We start from the raw sequence: 14,729 nt of genomic DNA, 5'->3' as shown, positions 1-14,729 counted from the left end.
AGTGATTGGGCTGAGGTTGTAGCTCAGTGGTAGAGTGCTCGCCTAGCACATGTGAGGCATTGGGTTCCATCCTCAGTACCTCATAAAAATGAATAAATCAAATAAAGGTACTGTGTCAGTCTACAAATAAAAAAATTTTAAAAACACAATGAGATAATATTTCAAACTAGTTAAATGGTTTCAATCAAAAAGATGCAAGATTAGTATTATTGGGGATGCAGAGGGAAGACAACACTTTTACATTATTGGTAGGAATGTAAATAGTTCAACTATTATGTAAAACAGTATGGCAATTCCTTAGAAAACTAAGAATAGAATTACCATATGATCCTGATATCCCACTTCTGGGTATGTACATCCAAAGGAATTGAAAACAACAAATCAAATGGAGATCTGCACTCTCATGTTCACAGTAGCATAATTTACAATGGCCAAGCTATAAAATCTATTTAAGAGTCCATTGACAGATGAGTGTGGTACTTATACACAATGGAATGCTATTCAGCCTTAAACAAGGAGGGAATTCTGTCATTTGTTTCAAAGTGGATGAACCTGGAGGAATTTATACCAAGTGAAAAAAGTCTTGCACAGATTATCTGATTTATATATGTTATATGAGGAATCAAAAAAAAAAAAAAAGGGTGAATTCATAGAAGTAGAGAGTAAGTAGAGTTTTAGTTTCCAGAGGTGGAAGTGTGGGAGGGTAATGGGAGGTTTATGGTCAAAGGGTACAAGTTTCCAGATAGATAGGAGAAAGAAGTATTGTACAGTAGCGCAGTTATGGTCAATAATAATGTATTATCTAATTCAAAATAACTAAGAAAGTAAACTTAAAATGTATCACTATAGAAATGATAAATAAAAAAGGTGATAGATAGGTTAATCAACTTAAAATAATCATTTCACATTGTTTATATACTATATTTATATATATAACTCTCATTGTAGTCCATAAATGTGTAACATTGTCAGTTTTTAACTAAAATGAATATTAACAAAAAAGAATGAGTGATCAGAAGATATAACTGGAGAACTAACTCTCCTTCATATGCTGGGCACTATTCTCCTATTCATATTTAATTTGCTAAAATGATCAGGAGATGGGGAGAAAAGAATGTGTGGTTCCTATTTGGCTTCAAGTCAGGCAGCTTAGTAGTAGAGATTTAATTTTTAAATTTAATTTTAATTAAAATGAGAGACTAGAGATGTAAAAAAATTCAAGAAATGGAAATTAAAAAATAAAATCAAATCCTGGGGAAGCACATATTTAAAGATTCATGCAGGCATCTGAATGAGAATACCAGCACTCTATATCATTCTTCTCACGTTTCTTGGTGATAAAGACACAGCTGTACATTGACATCTGTGGCAAAATTATAGATACATTTAAAATATGTTTTAGATAAATACATATACACTTGTGTATCATACTACGCTTTTATCGTTAAATGGTAAACTACGTAATACGTTATATAACAGGAATGGTAACATTACTGCATAAGCTACATATCTATGTATATATCATAGTTAGTTAAATTTTTCAGTTTTCCTTTACCTTAACCAAGTGGGACTCACCTCATCAATTTATAACAGAACCTAAAAGGCATTTTATTTTGAGATTCTTTATCTTGAATCCTAAAAAGAGTGGCAGAATAAGATGAAAAGGGTCTCACTAAGCCTTGTCAAAGGAGGAAATGAGAAAGTTCAGCATTTAGAAGAATACTTTCAACTACATTCCTGGACAGTGAGTGTCTTGTTGGATCTTAGCTAGTAGCTTAGAAAATTCCCTTCAGTTGGATTTCTTTTTCTATGCTTGCATGAAGGCTGCTAAACTTTGATGAACACTGCTACAGAATGTCACAAAGAGGGGCAGACTGATATCAGTGGACATTCATGATTGCCCATTTTACCCAGGCTCTTAACAGTGCCTGAGAATTCTATTAGCTTTCCCTTATATAATGCAATTCCTATTCCTTCATACATTATTTTAACTTTCCCAACTCTACTCAAAGCTTAAACTCATCCATCTTTGCCCTCAGATCCAGAAGATTACTTAAGGCCTTTGGGGGAAAACTTTTGGGTTTCTCCCTGTCTGGGCTACAACCTGCATCTGCTTTTCCCCTCATCTTGATAGGAAGAGGAAAAACTGACTCCACCTACACAACTGACCTACCATCTAACTCCATCCTCTAAATCCTTCCTCTCTGGATTCCTTAGAATCATAGTGATATCTCCATCCTCAACCTGCTTGTATGTTGATTTACTCCTTCACTTCTGGGTGAGTCTCATGAAAGAATGTCATCATGCATGTTTTTTCAGCATTAAAAAAATATAAAATGAAAAGTAAAAAAAAAAAAAAAAAGAAACTTTCCTTAAACTCCCTCTGAAAATACAACTCTCCTCAGCTCTTCACAGTCTAAATTTTTGAAAGTGTTATCTAGATTTTTTTAATCTCAATTTCCTAAACTCATCAATGTTATTTTTTTCCCCTGAAAAATACTACTGACCTTGCTCTTACACATATTACAAATGCTTACATACTGCAAAATATAGACACTTTTCAGCGATCTTGCTTGATTTCTTGGAAACATCTGACACTGTTGAATATTTTCTTATTAAGTCTCTATTTCCTTGTCTAGTATAATTCTCCCCAGGTTTGCCTCATTTTCCTCTGGATTCTTATTTTTTTTGAATACTATTTTTGTTCTATGTTCACTTAAAATACTGATGACTTTATGGTCCTATTTCAGTCTCTCTATCTGACTCAATGATCTCCTTAAACAACCCAAGAACATTTTGGTTAAGTTAATCTACTCTTGAAGATGAACTTATAAACTACTTATAAACTGATGACCCTTACCATGGTTTGGATATGAGGTGTCCCCACAGAAGCTTCTGTGTTGATGTAGGGAATGTTCAGCGGTGAAATTAGTAGATTATGCAGGCTGTCACCTAATCAGTCTATCCTAACTTGAAAGAACTCACTGGATGGTGCCTGTAGGCAGGTGAGGCATGACTGTAGGTCTCTGGGGACATGCTGTTGGAAATTATATCTATCTTGTCCCTGGCTCTTCCTTCCTTCCCTCCCTTCTCTTTCTATCCTTCCTGGATGCATGATCTGAGAAGGTTTCCTTTGCTATGACTTTCTATCAGGATGTTCTGTTCGGCCTCATCTCAGTCTGAGCCAGTCATCCATTAACTGAACCTCTGAAATCATGAGCCAAAGTAAACTTTTTCTCCTACAAGTTGTTCTTATCATGTGTTTTGGTCATAGGAATGAAAACTTAATGCATACAACCCCAACGTTATTCCCCTAGCCTAGATTTCTTTACTGGACTCCAGGTCTAAATATCCAAGTGTGTACTAAATGTCCCACTTGGTTATTTCAGATACCTTCAACCTAACATGTTGAAAGATGTACTCAGGATCTTCTTATCTTTCATACTTCCATAATTATTTCTCCTCATGTTCTTTATCTGAGAAATGCCACTATCAAATATACAGGTGATGTCTTACATCTAATATGTCATCCAACCATTTAGATTCCAACTGTCAAATTACTTTCTGGATTCTTCTCTTTCTTCCTACACTTTCCATCTGGGGTCAAGCAAATACCATCTTCTTTCTTGAGTGACTGCCATTTCTTCCTAATTGGCCTTTCTTTCCTCAATATTACTCTCTTCCAATCTAGTCTCTACCTTTGAAAGTATGATTATAACATATCCCTGGTTAAAATTATTTAGTACCTTCCTACTGCTCTTATGATAAAGTTCAGGTTCTAAATATGTCATAACTGGCTATGCCCTTCACAATCTCACCTCAGTGTACTCACCAGCCTTATCATTCAACGTCATTCTTAAGTTCTCCTGGCCAGACATATTGAATGTCCTCCAATTCTTCAAAATGTAGCTTCTTATCTACCTCTAAGCCTTCACATAGTTCAATTCCTCCCCTGGAATTTAACTCAGCCCTCCTTTTTTTTTTTTTTGATCCTGTTCATCCTTCAAGTCTTAGATTATATATCACTTCCTCCAGAAACCCTTCTCAGATTCTTGGATTACAGTAATAAATCCTACTAAAATGTGGCTTTGACATTTCTGTGCTTCCCCCATCATAACATCTATCATGCTTCATTATTGTTGTCTGTTGTAGTGTTTCCTATCACCAAGTAACAAATTAGAAAATTTGTGCTTTAAACAGTTTTGGAGGTGAGAAGTCTAAAATGGGCTAACAGTGATGTTTTCCTTCTGAAGGCTTCAGAAGAGAATGCAATTCCTCTCCTTTTGTAGCTTCTAGAGGCTGTCCGTATTCTTTGGTTTGTGTCTCCTTCCTTTGCTTTCAAAACTAGCAGTGAAGCATCTTTAAATTTCTCTCTCTTACCTATGTTTCTTTTGTCACATCACCTCAGAGCAGTTCTGCTGCTTCTATGTTTCCTTTATAAAGAACTCATATGATTGCAATATACCCACCTGAGTAATCCAGGAAAGTTTCCCCATAAGAAAATATCTTTCTTATTCATATCTACAAGCTCCTTTTGACATGTAAGTTAATATACTTATAAGTTATGTGAATTAGGATGCAGAGATCCTGGAGGGGACATTATACTGCTTTTTTCTATTTGTTAAAAATTCTATCTTTCCTATTAGAGTGCCTGAAATCTCCTTTAGTGCCTGGCACAGTGCCTTTCCCGTGAGAGGTGTTGGATGTTTATTTATTATTACAGAACAGAGACTTAGTAGTGTTTTCAGTTCATAGATTCAAATAGATGTACAGATAAGGACATAGAAATAGAAGTAGTAGAGCAAGCATGTGTAACATTGAATGTTATCAAATATAACCATCAATGAGCTAATATAATCACAAAGCGACATTCCTGCATTCTATTGTCCCTTTAAATTTTTTCATAGTGACTATTTCTTGTCCTGTTCCTGAATATAAATCAAGACAATAAAAATTACTTCTCTGATGATATTTTTAGGAAGAAACACAACCCATGGTGATTTTTTAATACATAATGCAGTTTCAATCCAGTAGTTATCCCATGTCATGAGTATATAAAAACTCTGGGTTTGATTTTAAGTTGTATCACTTCTCCAGCCCATCTTGATGACTACGGGGTTTTGACCCTTTCAGTGTTGGAATAGGGGAAATGGAGGAGAGTTAAGAGGAACAAAAAGACCTAACTTGGCTGAGTCTGTGGAGGTGATGTAATCTTAATACTCTCTGGACTTGGCAGATGTTTGGAGCAGAAGTTCCTGTGTTTTTTCATGGAATACTGGGAGATATCCCTCCTGCTCCAACCCAAGAGAGCTCTCTTCTACAGCCCCTGGGCTCTTAGCTGTTGACCTCTGCCTTCTGTTGAAGTACCCTCTCCCTTCCAGCTGACCTTCTTGGAAGCTTAACACCATTCCTCTGAAACTTCCTCTTCTGTGTGCCTCAAAAGTGGTCCCAAGGGAATGCTCAGAAATCCATTTCCTTACAAATTTTAGGGGCACCATTAATATCCTACTGCAGCAGACCACGTCGGCAAGTTCAGATATTAGTCCATTATGTCCTCTAAATTGAAGGGACCCATATTATGTTTCCTAAGTGCTTTCCTTAAAAACCTTTTAGTATGTGTGTTGGGGGAAGGAGAACATTCATGAAAAAAAAAAAAAAAAAAAAAAAAAAACTTCCCCAAACATACACTTCAAAACTCATCCTTTAAAAGAATCAAAAAAAAAAAAAAAAAAAAAAAAGACCCAAGCATATTCAGGGCCCAGGGTTCCATCCCCCACATTGTAAAATAACCCCAAACAACAACAAAATACAAAAACAAAAGAAAAATTCAAAACAACAACAAACAAACACAAGAAAACTTTTGGTTGAGAGGTTTATTAGCTGTATAGTAGTTCATAGTCACCTATATTTGAAAACTTTGGTTCCAACCTAGAACTTCACTTTAGACTATATATCCTAGCTAAATTAAATATTAAGTACTGTGCATCAATATACTATATCTTGTCTTATTCAATCATTTCAACTCAGTGAAAAAGATGTTTTTAACAACCTCATTCTAGAAAAGAAACTGAAATCCAGAGAGGTTAAAAATATGCTAAAGAGTATATTGTTAATAAATAGTGGACCTAATATTCAAGCCCAGAAGTCAAAACTGGAACTTAAGTCTCCTCATAGCATAACCTTCATCATACTTCCCTTGTTTAAGTGCTCATCTTTCCTACCAGATAGTGATTTCTTTCTTTTTTGCATCATAATTTCCATAGCAAAGGTTACTTATATCTTGACACTTATGTAGTCTTGGTTTATAGATTGCAATGCAAGATGGTGTACTGCTTCACATGTCAGTGGTTATTGTTTTTTCTATTCCATGACAATGACAAACAAAACAAAGCAAAGCCAACTTAAGAAGAAAAAAAGGTACCAAAATATAAAATCTCTCTTCTAATGATATATGAAGCTTATAGATACATCATAGATATTTAGCCAACAGCTTTAGGGATACCCCTGTTCAATTAAAAAATAAAGAGATCCATTGTTTAGTCCATTGTTTAGTCCATTGTTTTTATCTACGAAAGAACAAAATTAGGTTTTCACTGAATTTTAAGCTCATTACAGATGCTCACAGGGCTGTGATTAGATGCTCCATGAAACATATCATTTTATGTATTAGAAATATGTTCCAACTAGTGTTGCCCACTATCCAGCCTACCTTAGTAAGCTTCATCTCATATGTCAAGCAAGAGTATCCTTCTGTGGAGTCCTTTTGTGTAGTAGACTTTTATCTTAAAATCAGCAAATGGCATTCTACTTTTGCTTTAGTTTCTCAAAGAGACACTTCCTGTTTGCAAATAAACATGTTCTGGATTTTTGGGGGACTGGCTTATTTCACTTAGCATGCAGTTCTAGAGTTCCATCCATTTGAATGTTTTCTCTGATATGTGGATGATAATTTCACAATAAGGGTGTGTGGTATTAGGGAAGAATAGAAGTACTTTGAATTAGAAAAGGGAAATGAAAGGAATGGAGGGGGAATGGGAATAGGAAAGATAGTAGAATGAATCAAACATCAAACATTACTATTCTATGCATGTAATATGATTATATGACTAATGTAATTCTATACCATGTACAACCATAATAATTAGAAGTTATACTCCATATATGTATACTATGTCAAAATACATTCTACTGTCATGTATAACTAATTACAACAAAAAAATGTTTTTTCTGGAAACAGTCATTCTATTCATTTATGTTTTGTGTATAGTTGTTTTAATGCTGATGTGGCAGAGTTGACTAGGAACCAAAGAATTTATATAGTCCACTAGGTCTAAAGTATTTTTAATATGATTCTTTACATAAAAGATTACTTACCCTTTATCAAGCAAGCTTTGATTGGCATTTGCTTTCATATGACTGTCTAAGAAATTCTGTTACATACTGTGTTGCCCCAACTTCATGTTTCCTTTTAACATTTATCCATTATTCTTTATTTCCTATATTTTACTTCAGTTTCTTTTTATTATTTTGTCCATGTATTCTTTAGTGATTTTTGAATGAATCTTCAAAAGCTACCTTAATTTGTTGAAAAAAAAATGGCATAAAATAAAATATCTTATTGGTTTATATGTTTTTGTACGTAGTGTTAAAGTGTTTTTGGTAAAATCAAGTTGAATATTGTGGTTTGGATGTGAGGTGTCCCCCAAAAGCTCCCATGTGACACAATTCAAGAGGGTTCAATGAAGAAATGATTGGGTTGAAAGGGTCTTAATCCAATCAGTGATTTTATCCCCTAATAGGGATTAACTGAGTGATAATTGAAATGGTAGGCTGTGGCTGGAGGAGGTGGGATTTGGGGTGTGGCTTTGGGGTCTATATTTGTATCTGGTGAGTGCAGTCTCTTTCTGAGCTTCTGGATCACCATGATGTGAGATGCTTCCCTCAGCCACTCTCTTCTACCATGATGTTCAGCCTCACCTAGAACCCTGAGGAATGGAGACAGCCTTCTATGGATTAAGATTTCTGAAACCATGAGTCCGCAAATAAACTTTTCCTTCTCTACAAATGTTTTGGTTGGGTTTATTTAGTCACAGCAGGGAAAAAGTTGATTAAAACAGAAATATAAAGGAATAAACAAATATACAAACTTAAAAGAAACCTCTGGTCTTTCTGCATTGACTTGAATAATTTATTGTTTTGTTTTCATAAGCATCACCATGTGTTTCCCTTTCAACTGTGTAAACTTTAGCGACACTAGTTGATGTTTTTAAAACAGGAAAAAAATTAACAAATGCGAAGAATAATAATTCCAATGCCCACTTTATTTTTATCTTCTAAGAGGGAAATAAGAATATGTACACTACAGTGTAATGTTGAATAAGACCCCAAATTATTTTTCTATTAAAAATTTTAAGTGCCATGATTTAAATTTTAAATTTAACTTTTTTTTTTTTTTTTTTACTTATTTTTATTTGTTCATTGATTTCATTTAGGCAAGTAGAATGAAAATTAATACCATTCTTTGCCTCTTTATAATAAAACATATTAAATTGAACATGTGCTTTTTATAAAATTCCATTTATTTAGAATATATAGTTTTGTTATGGAAAAAATATTAGGGCCTATAAAGCATTACACAAATTCTTATCATTAGAAGTAAACATGGATAAAATTATATTGGCCTTCTAATCGAAAGTTCTCATTTTACCTAATACACTGCTTTCTTAGCAAATTGTATAGAGCCTCTTTTCTACCTTCACTTTTAATATTCAAAATTTTCATGGTATTTCTAAAGTTGTATTTCAATTTTAGGATCTGAAATATACACAAATAATATATATAAAGATCATACTACAAAGATCTACCTCTATCTTGATTTCACAGGAACTCTAGACCTTAAAGTTCCTAAAACCCATCTCTGCCTCAATGTTAAGAGGACTTTTATAGATTTCATGCTATTTTGGGTATGAATAGAAGGTAAGTATTTAAAAAGAAAACATAAATCCCAGGATTGATTATATTCCAAGTACTTTTTCTTAGTTTGCTAAAATAACATTAGGAGATTAAAGTGAGATAATTCCATTCTGAATTTTCCAATTTAAAATAAAGGTGTGATCCCTTGTTATAAAGCGAGGCTCCCCTCATGAACTTTATTTTGCCTCTTGTCAAATCATCCCCAGATACATATAATTGTACAAGACCTGCATCTCTGTTACTTCCCCTTCCTGTTTAGGATGCATTTAAAGATTCCTCTATATTTTGCTTTCTAGTGAAAAACAAAACAAAACAAAATAATAAAAAACAAACAAACAAAAATACCTGTTATAATGTTCAATATCCTAGGCTGCCTTTTGAGATTACAGAATATGTTTACATTCTTGAAAGTTCTCTATGGTCAAAGACTCTGTACCTAGGTATTCCTGGTACAAAGAAAGCTGAAAGAAAGCAGCAGTAGTGGCAACATAGGCACTGACTTCCTGGTGCACTTAATGATACCTATTTTGCCAATGACTTTGGGAGACTCCTGACCTGTCCTGTCAAAGTGTGGTAAGATTTGATGGTCTTGCTAGAAGGGACTGAGAGTTGATATTTGTTATCATTTTGCAAGCACTGCAGATCCTGTGAGTTTTTTTTTTTTTCATTTTAATTTATTTAATTGTACTGTGGGATTAAGACAGATGAAGTTCATAAAGATTTTTGAAAATTATTTAAAAATTTTGCAACTAAAAGGTGTTCATTTTTGTAAATAATAAATACATTAATATTTGAATATATAAAATAGGATTAAAGAGTGCCCAAATCATAGCTGAAAAGTCATTTGAGGTTGATAGGTTTAGATTTCTCAGAAGACTCTCACATACCCTTGAATATTTTACCAAAATCCACTCCTAAAATGTTCCTTAGCCAAAATCACCATGATGGGAAACATTCTGTGTCCTTAAAATTCTCACTTACATTATATTTCACTGTAGCAGCATTGAATAGGAAGAAAAATAACAAAACAGAGTGGGCAACTTGATTTTAGGAGAAATAAGTCCTTAAATGAATCTTTGGCTTTCCTTCTCTTGCTACCTCATTAATCCTAAATGGTGTCAGTCAGTTGAGTCTAATAGCTGTGAGTGTTACTACCATGGTCAGTTCCAAATTATAGTATTGATTAATTGATTGTCTTCTTCCAGTTGTGAATTATATTAGTGCTGGCTCAGGCAGCCTGGCTTGGGGCCAAAGCCTAATTTCCAATGAAAGGCAACAAGCAGTTTCACTGTTTCACTGCTGTGGGGACGTGGATGCTCAGAAAATGAAAAGCCTTGGAAAGATGATTTGACAGAAAGGAATGCACTAAATGTAATGAATATGCACTTATTGATGATCCAATCTAGATAATCAAGGAGAAAGAGAGGAAGTCAAGAATTCATCATTTCTCTACCTCTGGTTTCCCACACAGTCTTAAAACAACTGACTGGAGGATGAGATGCAGGAGGGAAGCAAGAGTCCAGACAGATCATGAGCCAGCATTTGGATCTGAGGAATTCAATCCATTCAGGATGCAAGTGTGGTGACTATGGTACTTTCAAACGAACTGGAACTTAAAATGGGTTATGGGCTCCCCTACCTGGGACACAGTTGTCCACAAAAGCTTATGGCACCACCACATTGAGCCTCTCCAGGGCAGTGGTGCCATCTTTGTGGAAATATACAAACATTACCAGGTTGAAGGAGAAAACAAGAGGGGTTGGTTTCTTGTTAACTCTGCTTTAATGAGAAACATAAAATGGATGGGTGTGTTTATCATTGATTCTTGTGGAATGGGAAAAGCTAAATGGGGCATTGAGAGGTTAATAACTTTCACAGATCCATAGCTTTGAGTTTGTTTGCTGCCAGATCAATTCCTTTCCCCTACAAAATGTGAAGGGAAAATTGGTATGAGATGGACTAACTCCGATTACAAAATTTTATTCACATTAAAATATATTTATAATCATTATGGGGCTTTTCAATATGAACAAAATTACATTTGATTTCACAGGGAATTAAAAAGGGAGCATGAGATAAATGAGGGAAGTGGTTCAGGGATCTAAAATTTGAAAGTGATGAAATCAAACATTTAGGCAAGAGTGGTAAATGGAAGGTTAGGAAGAAACAATTGTTTAGAAAGTGGGCACAAGGTAAAATGTCCAGGCAGGAATTAGAATTTTGTGGTAGCATTTGGTATAAGAAAGAGGAGATTGCAGGTAAACGTATTGGTAATAAAAAGAAATTACTCTTTTATAAGTGGTACTAAGTGCAAGATATGGTTTGGATGTGAGGTGTCCTCCAGAAGCTCACATGTGAGACAATGCAGGAAGGTTCAGAGGAGAGGTGATTGGGTTGTAAGAGTCTCAACCCAATCAGTGAATTAAACCCTGATGGGATTAATTGAGGGGTAGGGTGTGACTAGAGGAGATTGGAATTGGGGCGTAGTTTTGGGGTATATATTTTGCATCTGGAGAGTGAAGTCTCTCCCTCTCCCTCTTCCTCCCCGCTTCCCTCTCCCTCTCCCTCTCCCTCTCCTTAGGCCTCTGCCTCCTTCCTGAAGATGCAAACTGCTTCCCTCTGCCATGTTCTTCTGCTATGATATTCTACCTCACCTGGAGCCCCAAGGAATGGAGACAGCCTTCTATGGACAAAGACCTCTGAAACCATGAGTCCTCAAATAAACCTGTCCTCCTCTACAGTTTTGCTGGTTGGGTCATTTAGTCACAGCAGCGAAAAAGTTGACTAAAACAATTACTAATGATTGATTTCATATATACGAAAAATCCTTAACAAGAACAATGATGTAAGAGCCTCTGGCCATAGATTCTACAAGGAAAGTTCATAGAATGAATGTCCATAAAATATGAAGATCTGATGTCTTAACAATATTTAGCAAAAATAAGGTTAGAATTAGAGGACACATTCATTATTTAACAAGAGCCATTATATGCCAGATTGTTCAACAGGTGCCAAGGATACAATGGTGTGGATAAGAACAAGGAGCAAGTCTTTTGGGTAACCTGTTGAGTAGCTAGTAATTTCAGTAATTCACACAGCAGATGATATTGCACACCTAATGTACCAGCAACTTGAAAAAAATTAATGCATAACTTAGTGGACTTAAGTACCTTGGTCTTAATTTGGAAGATGAAACTATGCTCTTGGCTCCTTGTGAGAAGGATCTGATTACAATTCATCCTAGTTCACTCAGCATCCAGCACACAGATCCTACCACAAAATGACTGCTTTATGAATATTTTTTGAAAGAAGAAATTTATAAGAATATAGTGTATGAAACAATTTCCTGCCAGCAGCAAAAAGTATTTTGGCAGGAATATACTTACCCTAAGGAGATATAGCAGTAATATATCATCAAGGAGATATTAGCAAATTAAGTGACTTGGGATCCTACATACATAAATATGGGTTTTTCTTCTCTCCCTTTCACCTATTCTCACCTGAATAAATGATTAATTTTAGATTCAGATGTAACTTTCATTCCTGGAGAAACAAGTCCTTGACTATTTGAACTAGATTAAATACCTTTACATAAACCCTTGTGCTTCCCTCTTGATGGGAAAATTTGCACTCTCCTGTAATTGCCCATTTACTTGGTTATCTATGCAAGATGTACTACATCTATCTTATTCCCCTTTATGTTTCCTAGGTATGTGCAAACAATTGGGCATCTAGATAGTTCTCTGTTCTTTCAGTCTGTTTCATTCTAAACTCTTCTCTCTCACATCCTGCCATCTGGTTGTTCTGCACTTCAAAGTAGTTGTACCCCTCAGGCAATGCCTATCCAGAGTCGGCTACTTCTTCCACCCTCGAAGTCATTATTTGGTCCTTTTTTGCCTGGATATTGCAACAGCATCCATCCCAGTGTATCTATCACTGCCCTTCCTCTAATTACTCAATTCTCAACCCAGAAGCCTAAAGTTTCCCTTAACATACATGTGTGATCATGTCAGTGTTCTGTTCAAAACCTTCAGTGATTATCTTTCTCAGATTAAAAGTCAGTGTTTTTCCAAGGAGCTTCAGGGGACTTCTTGTTTACTCAGACATCTCTCCTATCTCTCCTTGGACCTAACACTCCAGCCACACTGGCTTTCTCACTGTTTCTCACTCTAGGTAAGTTCCTTCCTCAGGGCCTTTGTACTACTACATCCTTATCTAGAATGTTCATGCCCTAATATATACATGACTGACTACTTTATTGAAAGTTTTATTCAAAATCACCTATTCAACTCCAAGTGTCTAACTTTTCAATATTCCCTTTTACCTGATACTTTAATTTTCCTTCTCCACTTAATTTTGTTCACATCAGTGCTGATTACAAGTCTGATATTCAGCAAGTAGTTTGACTTTGTTCTGGTGTTCTGTTCTGATGAGCTGGTATCCATTTGCACAAGTTGTTAAGTATCTTAAACTTCACCTCTGCTTACCATGATGTAATACACCCTATGTCTATTTGTTTTTATTGTCTGCTTTCATCACTCAGTGTTTTTATCACTGTATCCCCAGCACCCATGAGGGTTTGGTCCACAATAGGCACTCTACCTGCATGCTCTTATTTTATTCTACACTTAGTGTAGGGGCACTTAACTACTGAGCCACATCCCCAACCCTTTTTTCTATTTTATTTAAAGACAGGTCTCACTAAGTTGCTTAGGGCCTCGCTAAATTGCTGAGGCTGGCCTTAAACTTGTGATCCTCCTGCCTCAGTCTCCCAAGTTGCTGGGATTACAGGTGTGTTCCACTGTGCCCGGCTACTTCTACTTTAAATATCATGTTTTGCATGCTAAATACATACAATTTTGTCAATTAAAATACTTTTGAAAAAAGTACTACTTGGTCACCAGCTTATGGTGCTCTTGGGAAATAGTGGATCTTCAAGAGGTGGGGTCTACTGAGGGGAAGTTAGGTCACTGACTATGTGTACTCAAATGGGATATTGCAACAACCTCAGTCACATCTGTCTCTCTTTGCTTCCTGGCCACCATGAGGTAAACTGGCCTTCTCCACCACATGTTCCTACCACAATGAACTGTGTTGTTGCAAACTCAGAGCAGCAGGGTCAAGTGACCATGCCCGGAAACCTCTGAAACTGAACCAAAATAAGTCTTTCCTCCTTGTAAGTTGATTATTTCAGGTACTTTGCCACAGTAATGGAAAGCTAATCAACATAGCCTCCACATAATTTGTTAGATTTTATATATTACTGTTTCTACCTCAAATTGCAAATAAATAATTTTCATAAGTCTTCCTTTTGAATGCTATGTATTAAGTGTGAAATTTTTCTGTTTCTATCCTGGAATGAACAAATGTAAGTCTCTCAAGCAGAAATGTTCAGAGAACATCCAGCTGAGCTTTCTTCTTCTGGCCATACACTCTGCATACACAATTAACCTTCCCTTAATGAGATTAACTTGTCCTTTACCTGGAATTGTCAAATTAATACTGTAATCAAAGATCTCTATTAGAGACCTGAATATGTCCCTGCTCTGTATAATGTTAATTACTTCTTTACTAAAAATCACTGAAATCAGGCTCATGTAATGGGAAACCTTAGTTAGCAGATCTGGTTTATGTCTCCAAAATAGTGCTAATCAGAACTTTATAAACAATTCTTAAAGTCACCTAAAGAAAACTTGGCTTTACTGACTTTCTTAATTGATTAAATTCCAAGAATTAACTAAAATTCTAAGGATACT

The 14,729-nt window shown here is 35.4% G+C and overlaps 1 long non-coding RNA gene across 1 annotated transcript in view; it reads left to right on the top strand.

The window, feature by feature from the left end:
• LOC124963979 (uncharacterized) overlaps nucleotides 1-11,609 on the top strand; it is a 77,755-nt gene extending 66,146 nt beyond the window's left edge. Inside the window, exons 4-5 of the long non-coding RNA XR_007104859.1 lie at nucleotides 10,445-10,564; nucleotides 11,555-11,609. This is a non-coding gene — a long non-coding RNA (uncharacterized LOC124963979). The remainder of the gene's footprint in view (nucleotides 1-10,444; nucleotides 10,565-11,554) is intronic.
• The last annotated feature ends 3,120 nt before the right edge of the window (nucleotides 11,610-14,729 follow it).

This window comes from Sciurus carolinensis, chromosome 14, assembly GCF_902686445.1.
Source record: "Sciurus carolinensis chromosome 14, mSciCar1.2, whole genome shotgun sequence".
Classification (NCBI taxonomy): domain Eukaryota; kingdom Metazoa; phylum Chordata; class Mammalia; order Rodentia; family Sciuridae; genus Sciurus; species Sciurus carolinensis.
The sequence above is the reverse complement of the archived record's forward strand: the minus strand, read 5'-3'. Positions and strand labels throughout refer to the sequence as shown.